The sequence below is a fragment of the Triturus cristatus genome, chromosome 12 (assembly GCF_964204655.1).
Source record: "Triturus cristatus chromosome 12, aTriCri1.1, whole genome shotgun sequence".
In the NCBI taxonomy this organism is placed as follows: Eukaryota; Metazoa; Chordata; class Amphibia; order Caudata; family Salamandridae; genus Triturus; species Triturus cristatus.
Genome location: NC_140595.1, coordinates 805,795,687 through 805,810,729, shown reverse-complemented (window position 1 = coordinate 805,810,729; position 15,043 = coordinate 805,795,687). Strand labels below are relative to the sequence as shown.

General features: G+C 50.4%; 1 pseudogene across 1 annotated transcript in view; it reads left to right on the top strand.

Annotated features, from left to right (window-relative positions):
* LOC146782918 (UDP-GlcNAc:betaGal beta-1,3-N-acetylglucosaminyltransferase 7-like) overlaps window positions 1-15,043 on the top strand; it is a 72,730-nt pseudogene that overhangs the window by 16,730 nt on the left and 40,957 nt on the right. The window contains exon 2 of the transcript XR_014972309.1: window positions 2,197-2,813. The product of XR_014972309.1 is annotated as a UDP-GlcNAc:betaGal beta-1,3-N-acetylglucosaminyltransferase 7-like (transcript). The remainder of the gene's footprint in view (window positions 1-2,196; window positions 2,814-15,043) is intronic.

Below are 15,043 nucleotides of genomic sequence, written 5' to 3'. Positions count from 1 at the left end.
TAAGCACCGCTTTTCCCTATCTCTGGGGCAATCCAAGTTCACTAAATCAGATCTTACGTATGAATACCCTCAGGAGCAGGGCTTTAAGTGGGATAAAAAAACTAGGGGGGCCTCTCAAAGGGGCGTGGCCAATGTAATTAAGGGCCTGGCTTAAAACACATCAGCCTAAACTAACAATTGCCTCTGCATACTTTGCTTGTAAACAGAAGAACTTTCTCTGAGCCCGATTCATTAATGCTGTATTCGGATGCTCGGTGTCGTCTACCTGCAAAAACGACACCTCCCTGACAGGGCTGGGCATTCCTCAAACGGTGCCCCGGGCGAAATTACATTTGGCACACCTCCTGACCCTTCCCCCTCAATCTTTCTCTATGTACCCCCTCGCATTGGTGAGCCTAGTGGGGGGGGGGGCTTTGGTTTGCTCTCTGGTCTCATGCTGTGGCTGTGGCTGAATATCTTAAACCAGTGAGCAGCCTTTTTACACACACGTCACAACTCAATTTAATCACCTATTCAGTTACTAAACTGGAGGTGAGAGTCCATGGGAGGGCAGTTGGAGAAAGATAATCGGATGGCCTGGGCCCAGCTCGCCCATGCCAAAAGCTGTCCCTGCTTGCTGGTCAGTTAATCCGGATAGGCCATCTTTTATAATTGAATATGCAATTTACCAGAGTTTCAAAACCACCACTTGGCCCCATTTGCTGTAGTTGTAGGACAGAGAAAGGGGGTTAGACTGTGGGCGTTACCTGTAGTCCAGCAGGGCAGTTCCATTGCAAATTTTACGATCACCAACATAGGTTGAAAGTAATGAATTATAAAGATCAAAATTGGTAGGAACATACTTAAAAAAACAAGCATTGAAAATGCAATAGGCCTCGCCTTTCATTAAGTTAAAGTTATTTGCTTTGCTATACAATACCATTAGCAAAGCAAATGGCTTTAACTTAATCCAAGGCAAGACCTATTGCATTTCCAATGCTTGTTTTATTTATTGGAACGACAATTCAGAGTGCGATTCTTTGAGGTTTGTTGCACTTACAATAGGCAGGGCCTCATACTTCAGGGAACAAGAGGACTGAATGGACAATTATCAACAGAGTTAGTATCATTTCACTGGAACAGTACCAGTACTTCCAATGAGAGGAGCTGTACTTCAGTGGCCCTTGGGAAAGTACCAGTACTTCCAATGAGAGGAGCTGTACTTCAGTGGCGCTTGGGAAAGTAGCAGTACTTCCAATGAGAGGAGCTGTACTTCAGTGGCCCTTGGGACCATAACAGTACCTCCAATGAGAGGAGCTGTACTTCAGTGGCCCTTGGGACAGTACCAGGACTTCCAATGAGAGGAGCTGTACTTCAGTGGCCCTTCGGACAGTACCAGGACTTCCAATGAGAGGAGCTGTACTTCAGTGCCCCGGTACCACTCCTGCCCTGCGTCACTGCTGTATATTGAATGGGCGCTGCTTGTCTCCCTGACGGGCATCCCCAGTTCATAGACAATATCTGCATTTCTCTGCAGTTTGTCCTCTCATCATGATGTCAGTTTGTCCGTTCATGGGGCGCTACTTCCCGCTCAGCCGGTGCTTGGAAAACCGAGTCCCCAAGCGCTACACAAGCCCTCATCTTCTCTGTCAGTCAGTTCCCGTACCTGCTAGGACTCCAAACTTTAGGACTCCTAAATGCCTTCTGTGAATACTGAAAGTCTTAAAATTAGGATTTTTCTCAGTTTAGTAGTAGTAAAGTTTGGACTCCTAACTTTAGGACTCCTAAATGCCTTCTGTGAATACCTAAAGTCGTAAAGTTAGGATTTTTCTCAGTTTAGGAGTAGTTAAGTTAGGAGTCCTAACTTTACTACTCCTAAACTGAGAAAAATCCTAATTTTAAGACTTTCGGTATTCACAGAAGGCATTTAGGAGTCCTAGAGTTAGGACTCCTAACTTCTGTGAATACCGAAATGAGTAAGTGCCTTCTGTGAATACTGAAATGAGTAAGTGCCTTCTGTGAATACCAAAATGAGTAAGTGCCTTCTGTGAATACCAAACTGGTAGTAAGTTTAGGATTTTGTCTTAAGTTAGTTCTGTGAATCGGGCCCAACATGAGCATTGTTATGTAGCAGGGAAGGAAATGGCCGTTAATAAAGATTTGTCGCCAACATGTCCATACGTATGTATGTCATCGTCTCCATTTCCTTCCACCCAGGTGAATAACGAAGAGCAATGAGGCTGCCGAGGGGGCGCCTGCAAAGATGCAGTATTTTGCTGATGGTGTGCATCTCCCTGCTGCTCTGTGCTCTGCTGTACAATATGCAGGAAGGCAGAACCTGGTCCTCAGAGAAAACATATTTTTTCATCGTACCTGAGTCTCAAGATCTTCCTGGTCACTCCTCCCTGAAAATGTCTGATGGGATGTTCGTCTACCCATCAACCTGCACCAGCACCAATCAGAATTCCCTTACATGCAGCATTACCAGTGCCGACTGCAGCAGGAAAGGCTGAACTTTTGCCGGGTGGCACAGAATAAGTCTCTCCTCCTGCTGGCCACCAAATCCCACCCAGAAGCGTTCCGGAGGCGAGTTGCTCTGCGCCAGACGTGGGCCAGAGATGAGCAGCTCTCTGACTTTGTGGTCAAGCATGTCTTTCTCATGGCACAGTCCCCGGATCGAACACAGATGCAGCAGGTGGCAGAGGAGAATGCTGCACATAAGGACATCCTTCTGTGGGACTTTGCTGAAAGCCTTCACAACTTGTCGCTGAAGGAGCGCTGCTTCATTGAGTGGCTGCACTACAACTGCAAGGAGGCGGATTTTATCTTCAAAGGTACGTCTGATGATGTTTGTGAATTGGACGTGGAGTTGTAGTGAGGTTGTTACATTGGTAGTGAGTCTCCAGGGCCTCCCTTGGCTCACTGATGGTCATTAGCAAATGAATGACCTGATCCAGCTGTCTACACTCACTCCTTAAACTTCCTTCAACAAATACAGAAGCTCATGTTCCACCGTTTCAGTATTAGCCTCGAGAGGAGATGATAGCTCAGAGCCTAAACTGCAGCAGTGGAGGTACAGAAGATTGAGCCATTAGAAGACCGTAGAATTGTAACTATATCTAAGTAAGGATAGTTTTACTAGACTTACTCAGACATAGTCTAACTTCACGTCTATGGGCCTGATTACAAGTTCCGTAGGATATAATAGAATTGTAATATGGCGGAAGAGATATCCATCACGTTTGTGACGGAGTAATCCTGTCCAACAAGATCGTAATCAGGCCCTTAGTTCTTTGGTGTTATACATATTGTCAAGGTATGTAGTTGTGGAATTAAACATAGTACATCTATTCTTACCTATATATTCTGAACTTCTTGATAATTTGGACCTCAATATTTTGACTACGATATTCTGGTAACTCAATATTCCCTAATCGATATTCATGGCTACAGTCGTTGCAGCCATACTGCAAATGATGCCCTTCTGTTTGCATTCTTCAAGTCACCCATTAGACATCACAGTAATGGATTATGAAGGGCTCCAGGGGAAGGGGTGAGAGGATCTCTGTTGCCCATGTTGGATCATCCCACTGCCTCTAAATTGGCACCCCTGACTGCCAATGTTAGGGTTGAGTGGCAAGAATGACTGGCTGATCCCAACATGTGCCTCACAGCTTGGCGATAGAGGCAAAGGCGGGGTTTCCACACTAGGACTCCTGGAACCCTCCTCTCTCCCCCACCTAATATTGTAGCAGTAAAACACATTGACTGCAAACACATCTTTTGAAAAGCACAAGCTCCAAATCATAGACTACAAAGATGGTGAAACTATAAATCTGGTGCATGTGTGTGGGAGAATTAGTTTGTCTGAGGAGGCAGTACCTAAATTAAAAACTCAAGGCCAGGGTGTTTGTGAACATTGTCTGTAGGCCAAAAAACAAAAACATCTACCCCATGCACTTGGGCATGGAGGGGGTGCGTGCAGGTGTCAAAGAAATTTCAGTCACATACTTGGCACAGCCAGGTGTATGAAGGGACAAAGTGCACCTACTCTTAGGCAAGATGGGGTGGAAAACAAATACACCCGCCATCAATGACCAAAAATCTCATTCATTCTTTGGCAAGGGTGGAGAGACTGGCACTAGGTACCCCCTTGTCCTTCGGTAAAGCATGCAAAGGGAAAAATAACTCACATTCACTCATAGTTAATGCATAGGGAGCATACACACCTTAGGCAGGTGTGTTTAAATGGAACAAAACCCCAATATTTCCTCCATCCTTTGGAAAATTAGGCACAGGTAAATTCAACTGCTTTCCTTCTCAAATGCAGGTAGCTAACAAAGCACACCCCTTTTGGCCAAGGTGGATTGGGCATGGCTTGGTTGCTCTTGAGCACGACAAGATGACGTACATAACCTCCTGACCCTGGTCAATGTGGGGGTAACTAAACACAAACCTGCCCTTGTCAAGCATGACAGTGATCATGAGGGAAGGACAGTAGGGGCCCCATGAATATAAATTTCTGTTTGAGAGTTCCTAATTGCGAATGTTTGTGATTTGCTGTTAGGAATCACAAACAGCTATGTACCACAGTGTGTTTCACTCTGTTAGCGATTCCCAGTTGGGTAACAAGTTACCTACCTCATTATTCTATAAGGAAGGTAGCAATTTGTGACCCATTGGGAATCGCTAAAACACAGGGATGTTGGCCCGCTGGCAACAGAAAACCACCATGTTTGTGTTTGCCTTTAAATAAAACAATGTTTTTTTTTTTAATGTAGCTAGTTTTATGGGGCACTTCTCCGGGTCACTTCACACCATCTTCTGTTAGACCCTGAGGCACATCATCTCATATGGGACAGTCCCCCTGGTCACATCACAACATCTCTTATGGGCTAATCCTCCTGGTCACATCACACAGGTCAAGTGGTGGATCCTGGGGCAAACCATCTTATATTCAACAGTTTTCCGGGCCACATCACACCCCTCAGCTGGTCAAAACTGGGGCAAACCGTCTCTTATGGGGCAGTCCTCCTGGTCACCTCACACCGTCAGCTTGTAGATCCAGGGGCACACCATCTCTTATAGGACTGTTCTCCTGGTCACATCACACCGGTCAGCTGGTAGATCATGGGGCACACCACCTCTTTTGTGACAGTCCTTCTGCTCACATCACATGGGTCAGCTGGTAGATCCAGGGGCACAACGTCACTTATGGGAGAGTCCTCCTGGTCAAATCACACAGGTCAGCTGTTAGATTCTGGGAAGACCATATCTTATGGGACAGTCCTCCTGGTCACATCACACTTGTCAGCTAGTAAATCCTGGGGCTCACCATCCAGTATGCGACAGTTCTCTGGGTCACATCACACCTCTCAGCTGGTCGAATCTGGGACACATCATCTCTTATGCGACAGTCCTCCTGCTCACACCACACCGGTCAGCTGGTAGATCCTGGGGCACACCATCTCTAATGGGACAGTCCTCCTGGTCACATCCTACTGGTCAGCTGGTATATCCTGGGGCACAGCGTCTCCTATGGTACAGTCCTCCTGGTCCTATCACACCGTCAGCTGGTAGATCATGGGGCACACCGTCTCTTATGGGACCGTTCCCCTGGTCACATCACACCAGTCAGCTGGTACATCCAGGAGGACACCATCTCTTATGGGACAGTCCATTGCATTTGGTGGTAAAAAGCGAATGTTTTGCAACCGCATTTCGGTTGCCAAACATTCGTACATACCACTGAGAGTCGATGGGAGGAGGGAGGGTGAAGATTAATAATAAAGAAAAAACGTACCTGTCTGCCGGCCAGGTCCAGCGTTTTTCTGAGCGCCAGTCCTGCTAGTTGCCTGCTCCTGCTCTCCTGTCTCCAGCAGGAAAAGGAAGCAGGCAGCCTCCCTTCCCTCCCCTAAGCCAATCACAATGCTCAATGGGAGCGTTGTGATTGGTGGGGACGCTGCCCAGCCAGGGGCTTACGGGTAGGCCATTTTCTCTGTGTAGGCTGTATTGCCTGTACGAAGAAAGGGCAGAGTGCGCATTTCTGGTTTGGGCGGCCCCAGAGGGCCGACCAAACATGCATTGCGCCCTCAGGAGTGGTCGCACCACTCCTTCCCTGCTTGCAGATCAGCCCGACCACCCTCCCACCCGCAACCAAACCCTTCTGTTCTGCTTTCTCACAGTGCGAGAAGCAGAATTATAAAACGGTAGGTATTGCCATTTTATGTTTCTGCTTCTTGCACTGCGAGAAAGCAGTGGGGTGACACTCCTCTGACTTAGTGGAGGAGCTGCCCCTGCTTACCTTGCTTAAAAGGCTTTCCTTCTTTACGACAGCAGATGTTTACTCTCCACCCTTTCTGCTCTGAACCATAAAACATTTAATTCAGCTTAGTGCAGGGTTCCATTTTGTTTCCCTTCGATTGAACATATACATGAGACCATTGGCATACTTGTTTTATCAGATGAATGTAAGACACTATGGGGCCGATTCCAATCCTGTAAAACCCGGGTACGAATGGTCGTACGGAGCGTATTCTCCATACGACTTGTACCCGGGAAATCCTCCTTACAAAGCAGCAAGTACGATTCGTACAGAAATACCATTTCCGTACGAATCGTAAAAAACTACGTGCGGCGAAAAAATACCCACAATTCCGATCAGGGACATCGTGTACGTGACGTCCGGACGGAGTCAGGCAGCGTTTTACGGACCAGCAAGTACGATTCGTGCCTACGTCACTCCGCACGGCTAATATTTTACGGCAGCCAAAAACTCCTGGGAAATTAAGAACGACGCGAAGAAGGAGCACCGGTACGCGACGGACAGCCATGGACCCCATCCTACGTGTCATCCCGGCCCTCCTAGCCTACGACCTGGTGCACCGAAACCGCCGCACACGCCGCAGAAGGTCAAACCAACACCCAAGGGTAAAGGGGGGGGCGAGGGGCAGGAAACATAACGCCTACCCAAGTTACAAAAAATATATCCTGTACATACATTACCTCCAGGGTCTGGTCACTTTGGGGGGCGTGTCCACCAATCCCTGCGTACCGCCACAACGGAAGTGGACGTCTACTCGTACCCGTCACCACTACAATGGTGGGACGGACGGTACCCATGCTCTGAGGGCGTGGGTATGGTCTGTACCACCATTGTAGTGGTGATGTAGGGGTACGCGTGGTACGGACCGTACCCACGCCCTCAGAGCGTGGGTACGGTCCATACCACCATTGCAGTGGTGATGTAAGGATACGCGTGGTACGGACCGTACCCACGCCCTCAGCGCGTGGGTACGACCCTACCACCATTGCAGTGGTGATGTAGGGGTACGTGTGGTATGGACCGTACCCACGCCCTCATAGCGTGGGTACGGTCCGTACCACGCATACCAATACATCACCACTACAATGGTGGTACGGACCGTACCCACGGCCTCAGAGCGTGGGTACGGTCCGTACCACCATTGTAGTGGTGATGTAGGGGTACGCGTGGTACGGACCGTACCCACGCCCTCAGAGCATGGGTACGGTCCGTACCACCATTGCAGTGGTGATGTAGGGGTATGCGTGGTACGGACCATACCCACACCCTCATTGCGTGGGTACGGGCCGTACCACATGTACCCCTACATCACCACTACAATGGTTGTACGGACTGTACCCACGCCCTCAGAGCGTGGGTACGGTCCGTACAACCATTGCAGTGGTGATGTAGGGGTACGCGTGGTACGGACCGTACCCAACCAATGAATGCGGGGGTACGCATCACCCGTACCCCTAGGGCACCAGTACATTTGTGAGACAAGGCGTACACACGCCACAAATGTTGGTTTAGGGCCTGGTGCAGCACATAACCAGTACATTGGGGGGGTGTATGGCCAGGAATACCAGCAGTGGACAGAGACATGTGAGTGGTGGGTGCCTATCACTCCCATCAGTGGACAGAGACATGTGAGGGGTGGGTACAGAGTACTCCCAGCAGTGGACAGAGACATGGGGGTGGATGCAGAGGACTCCCAGCAGTGGACAGAGACATGTGAGGTGTGGGTGCAGAGGAATACCAGCAGTGGACAGAGACGTGTGAGGGGTGGGTGCAGAGGACTCCCAGCAGTGGACAGAGACATGGGGGTGGGTGCAGAGGACTCCCAGCAGTAGAGAGAGACATGTGAGGGGTGGGTGCAGAGGGATACCAGCAGTGGACAGAGACATGTGAGGGGTGGGTGCAGAGGACTCCCAGCAGTGGACAGAGACATGGGGGTGGGTGCAGAGGACTCCCAGCAGTGGACAGAGACATGTGAGGGGTGGGTGCAGAGGAATACCAGCAGTGGACAGAGACATGGGGGTGGGTGCAGAGGACTCCCAGCAGTGGACAGAGACATGTGGGGGGTGGGTGCCTATCACTCCCATCAGTGGACAGAGACATGTGAGGGGTGGGTGCAGAGTACTCCCAGCAGTGGACAGAGACATGGGGGTGGATGCAGAGGACTCCCAGCAGTGGACAGAGACATGTGAGTTGTGGGTGCAGAGGAATGCCAGCACTAGACAGAGACATGTGAGGGGTGGGTGCAGAGGAATACCAGCAGTGGACAGAGACATGTGAGGGGTGTGTGCCTATCACTCTCAGCAGTGGACAGAGACATGTGAGGGGTGAGTGTCTATCACTCCCAGCAGTGGACAGAGACATGTGAGGGGTGGGTGTCTATCACTCTCAGCAGTGGACAGAGACATGTGAGGGGTGGGTGCAGAGTACTCCCAGCAGTGGACAGAGACATGTGAGGGGTGGGTGCAGAGGAATACCAGCAGTGGACAGAGACATGTGAGGGGTGGGTGCCTATCACTCCCAGCAGTGGACAGAGACATGTGAGGGGTGGGTGCAGAGTACTCCCAGCAGTGGACAGAGACATGTGAGGGGTGGGTGCCTATCACTCCCAGCAGTGGACAGAGACATGGGGGTGGGTGCAGAGGACTCCCAGCAGTGGACAGAGACATGTGAGGGGTGGGTGCAGAGGACTCCCAGCAGTGGACAGAGACATGGGGGTGCGTGCAGAGGACTCCCAGCTGTGGACAGAGACATGTGAGGGGTGGGTGCCTATCACTCCCATCAGTGGACAGAGACATGTGAGGGGTGGGTGCCTATCACTCCCAGCAGTGGACAGAGACATGTGAGGGATGGGTGCCTATCACTTCCATCAGTGGACAGAGACATGTGAGGGGTGGGTGCCTATCACTCCCAGCAGTGGACAGAGACATGTGAGGGGTGGGTGCCTATCACTCCCAGTAGTGGACAGAGACATGGGGTGGATGCAGAGGAATACCAGCAGTGGACAGAGACATGTGAGGGGTGGGTGCAGAGGAATACCAGCAGTGGACAGAGACATGGGGTGTGTACATCATTATCAGATGACCACAACTCCATGGGTGAATGTACGCATCCCTAATTTTCGACTATGTCGAAAGTGACATAACAACACATCACTGACAGCAGTGTCCCACTCCCATGAGGATGGGTGTCTTCCCCCCAATGCATGACATACCACATGTGGATGTGAGGAAAAATGACACATGCATACCCACCCCTGGCGGATGCAGCACAATACACACACAGATATCATGCCACAAGACTGTATAGTCATGTCAATGCCTGCTAAACTAAGAGAGCCAAAGGGAACACACACTGTCACGCACATCCCAGGACTGATAGGAATGTACAGGTGCTGTGACAGCCACCAAGATGTTGTCTCTCATGGAAGGAATAGGGTGGAGTTCCCACAGATACAATGCCCACAATTGTCAGTCAGGTGCCCAAATACCCTGCAGAACAAGTACCATATGTATGCTAGGCTGGGATTACACACATGCATAGTGCGGAAAAGGGAGAATTACTCCCTGAAGGCATGGCAACATACTCAATACACAAGTACAGCGACTAGCAAGGATGGCACAGACGATGCAGCCGGAGACATTGCTGAGCAGGCATGGCCATAGTTGAAGGGATCCGTCACCATCAAAGGGAATGTATACACAGGTCAGCACAACAATTGTGCAACTCTCTGCAGGGAAGATGTCAGGTGCCATGGAGGAAGGGACACACCTTGGTACAATGTCTCAAAAAACAAATAAAACACACAACCAAAGATACTTTGCAGAGACCTTGTGATGGCACGCATATCCCATGGACCACCTGCTGACCATCAGACTCGAACCTTTGCCCAAATCATAACACATTACCACAACCCCAACTCCTGGAGCATCAGCACCAATATCAATACCTGAAATGCAATAGTGTGCAAAGTCAAAAGAAAATGCTTTAATCAGCATAAGATAAAAATTGTATCAACAACACTATATACAAAGGCCAATGGCCAGTCCAGAATAGAAGTCCTTGGGGGGACACATGGGCACGTGTCTCCCCTAGCTTGCCTGCATATTAGAACCCTCAGGTTCGTCGACGGGGGGGGCATCATGTGGGGAAGGACCAGGCACCGTGGGGACAGGAGGGGGAAGGGTAGGTGTGGTGGGTGCAGGGCTGGATGCCTCCACCACAGGGGGTGGGGCAGCGCCAAAGGTGGAGGTGAGCTCGGCGCTGCACACTTCTGCCAGGTCGTCCAGAGTATCCCCTGCACCGGAAGAAACCACAGGCACAAAGGAGGGGGTGGGGTCGGAGGGATGGGGTGCAGCGTTACTGGGGAAGGGGGTGGACGGGGGGGGGGATCAACTCCCCTACCCGGGGAGCGCCTTGCCCGTTTGCGGGCTGGTGAGCCAGTGGGGCTGAGGCCCAGCACAGCCAAGTAGCTCTCCTTGTCTGACTGTGTGGCAGGGGAGCCAAGGGGAGTGTCTTTGGAGGGACTGGGTAGTGAGGCATGCGGACTCAGACTGTGGCTGCGTGTATGCCTGTGTGCCCCAGACCCAGTGGGTGTGCCTTTATCCCCCTGAGTGTGCGTGCCAGGAGGTGTGTGCTTGCCCTTACGTGTTTGTTTGCTGCCTGTGTCTGGTGGGGTGCGTGCTTGGGAAAGTCTGGGTGTGCATGAGACAGGCATGGGAGTGGGAAGTGTGGATGGTGCAGGGGTAGGGGGGACGAAGCGCTGCAGGAGACTCACTGCTGCCATCAGTGAAGAGTCCATGGACCTCAGCAACATCTGTTGGTCAGACATCGAGGCTGACATGCCCGCCATGAATGACACCATCTGTGTCAGCAGTCTGGTGTAGCCATGGAGGACATTCAGCATCGATGTCTGGCCAACCTGCAACTGCCGCTGAATGTCCACAGACTCTGCAGTGAGGGCAGCAGGGGGAACAGGGGCAGGGGGTGCCTGGCACGAAGGAGACATGGTGGTGCCCTGCACGGACAGAAGGGACCGGAGCAACTAGAAGGGCGGTGATGGGAATGGAGGAGGCGGTGGCAGATGTTGTGCTGCTGCCAGGTGTTGTAGCAGCCTCCACCCCCTCGAGGAGTTCAGCCTCAGACCCGTCAGCGTCGTAGTCGGTGTCGCCACCAGACAGGTCCTCCACCTGACTCCCCTCGCCCTCCGTGCCACTTTCTCCCGCAGACTCGCCAGCAGTCGTGGCACCGGTGCTGGATCCCTCCTCAAGGTCCGTGCAGGTGTCTCCCTCGGTGTCCTCCGATGATGCTGTGGGCAAGGTGAAGATACAGAAAATAATCAGTCACCTGTATACATCTGACACATGAGTCCAAACAAAATAGGTCACAGTGCATATCAGGAAAAGCATCATGAGTAACATCTACATTACTCCGCACATATGTAAGCCCTGCACTCCCCAGTTGGTTGACCCACCATTCCACATGGAAACAAGGAAAATTAGGACACAACAGCAAATGACTTGATATCGAATTATACTGAGAAGCTAGTGTCTGGGTACAGTTGAGCACAGCAATTCTATGAAGGCATGCCACCTCTTGTTTACTGTGAACGAAACAGTATTGGTGCACCCAAGGCTAAATAACAGACCGCAATGCTGAAGGTGTCCCCACAATCCGAGACCTGTGAGTACTTTGGAAACCCAAACGAAATACATTGTGATCCCTTGGGTATCACAACGCTTTACACAATCTACATGTTTAGAATGTGTGAATGTGCCACTTTGTGAACAGAACACACATGTGCCTGTATAAAAGAAGTCACACAAGGAGGTGCACACAAAACTACATTTACACAGTCATTGTATGAGCTGCCAGCCTTATTCAAACAAGCCACTGTTAGAAAGAAATGGGGTTTCAGTAAGTACATATACATGGCCCCACGGCGGTCTGGATGACTTGACACTTGTAAGTTGGTATCAGCAACAAACAAGGACTTACCCAAATGCCACCACACTGTGGGAACATGGATATGTATTACCTTTAAAAAAGTGTTATTCGAACTGTGCCTTTCTTTAATATGTGCCAGCGTGTCCCCTGGAAGTGGAAAGGTGGTTTCTTGTGCACTTCCGTGGGAGACATCTGTCATGCAGGCACATTATTGTCCTACACAACAAAACATCAAAGTCAAGCATTGAAAACATGAAGACATGTTGACAAGTGTAGTGAGTGCCAGGGTACAAGACTTCTTGACTAACAACTTGAATCATGCCACCTGTCACATGGCCATCCGTACCATGATGACACAGTTGGCAACACATCTGACCCACTGTCTGTCATGTGGAGTGGCACACATGTCCAAACACAGGACAATGCATAAGATAATGGGCCTGCAATTGTGTCGGAATAAGGAGCACCTGCACTGAGGAGACACACTCATGGCAAGCAAGAATGTCCACACAGATGTAACCACACAAAGAACAAACTACGTAGCATCTGGACCACACTTTTGACACATGCAGCAAAGCACTAAAATTAAACCCTGCACAACATGACTGGGTCACTGCATGTTGAGTGTCTGTCCAGACAATTATCACACACAGGTCAAACCTGGCAAGGAGCCATAAAGTTTGGACATGTAGGCCTTGCCCGCACAAACCCCCCATACCTGACACAATGTGATTGAGACAGATCAAGAAGTTACACCTCTTAATCTGGGTTTACTAAAATGTGCATCAAGAAATCCCAAATGTACTCCACATCACCTCGTGAGGCTGCCAACACATATTTGTGACAAACAACCATCAACAGATAGTTGTACATAGACACACAGGCACTGCCCAGTGTGAGGATGCACAAGCCAAATGGGGTCACCCTGTCCAGTGGACACATGTAGCACACTTTACATTAATACAAATGAGGCCAGGGAACAATGCCACAGAGGACAACCTATGCTGAACACACAGAGAATGGGCACAGTGTTGGATGACACACATGAATCAGAGGCAAGGGTGTTTCAGGGGACTGTAGTGGGCACACTGCTCCACGGTCCTGGAATGATCTGACTGTAACATGAGCAAACGTCCCGGCACTATGCATATCTCCCACTCATGCACATCATGTCTGAGGCCACAACACTGACAGACAGTGAGGCCACAACATCGGTCCTGCATGCTGCAAGTCTGTTAATTTGAATCCTCACACTCCTATGTTGAGACTCAGCATCAGTGCCAACAAATATGGACCCCCAAATGACTGAAAAGGACAGGGCACAGGCAAGGTACCAACACATGTCACAGACCACCCCCACACATGATGCAGAAAGCAATGTGCGCGTGGATTAACTGGCAGCCTAGATGACCATGTGCAATAGTGTGTACACACAGACCAGGGAACATATGTCAAGGAGGGAAAGAGATGAAGAACAGCACCTGTTGACTTGGGGGAAAAGTATAGGCACTGCACATATAAACCCTGGCAGTGTATCCAGGCGACTGAGCACTTCCAAAAGCTGGTGACACACAACAAACACACATGTACATACCCCCTTGCTGCTGCTGCTGTTTCTCCTGTAACCGCCCATCCATCTCAGGGAAGACCACCGCCAGGACACGCTTCATCTGGTGGGTCAGGCGTCAGGGCCCGCCGTGGCGGCGTGGAGGTGAGTCCTCCAGCAGGACCCGGGCGATCCTCCGGGTCCAGCACCGGATGTCCTGCCACCGTTTTCTCACTTGTGCTAGGCACCGACTGCGACCCTTCACCGATCTCACGGCCCTGGCGGCCTGCTTCCAGATCTCCTCCTTGGCGTAGGCAGTTACCTGTGAGGATGACAAAGTGAGATAACATCACTACACAAGCTATATGTCAGAGAGACACACATTTGAACATCTTTGAAATGTTGAACAGTGCATAGGATGCTGCCAAGGAATTGCATCTTAGTCATATGGACATTGGCCTCTGTGGAAGCCCCAATGCACTACATGGCATGTAAAGTACACAGGTGGCATTAGGGGTGCGACACACTCCATGAACATGGCACACACTGTGCATCACAAGAGATACCCGGCTGATGGACAGCACCTCCAAGCAGTTACATGCCCCAGGCCACTGACGCAACCTCAGCAGAGTACACAGACACACACAGGCACAGATCAATCACATGCCATTGGCAACAGCGGATACAAACCTCACTCTGCACATGTGCCACTTGCCTGTGGGGTGTCACAGGTAGGGGTGGGCGGAATTTGCAAATTATCGCGAAAATGTTAAAAATTATCGCAAACACGCGGAAGTATCGCGAAGATGCGGAAGTTTTTTTCCCGCATGTTCGCGAGATTTTCTGCATGGTTGCGGCTCGCCAACTTACCCATGTGGTTGATCGCGGGCGCGGCCATCTTGTTTTCAGTTGTCTCGCGGTGCATGATTGCGAGAAGAAAGACGTGATCGCACGACGCATGACGTCACTGCGGGCGCGAACTGTCGTGAGACAGCGCAAATGGCTAAAAACAATACAACATCTCATGGAGAACGCGACCGGATCAAGATAACTTGTCGGCGAACGCAGGGATTCAGGTAAGGCGATCGTGCATGCGCGAGAATGTATTATTTTACAGCGCAAGCAAGAAACAAATTATCGCCAAGCTGCGGAATGCGGAAATTTTTACATTTTCGCACTCTCCGCGGAACGCGAAAATGTCAAATTATCGCAATTTCCGCGAACGGAAAGAAATTTTCGCCCAGGCCTAG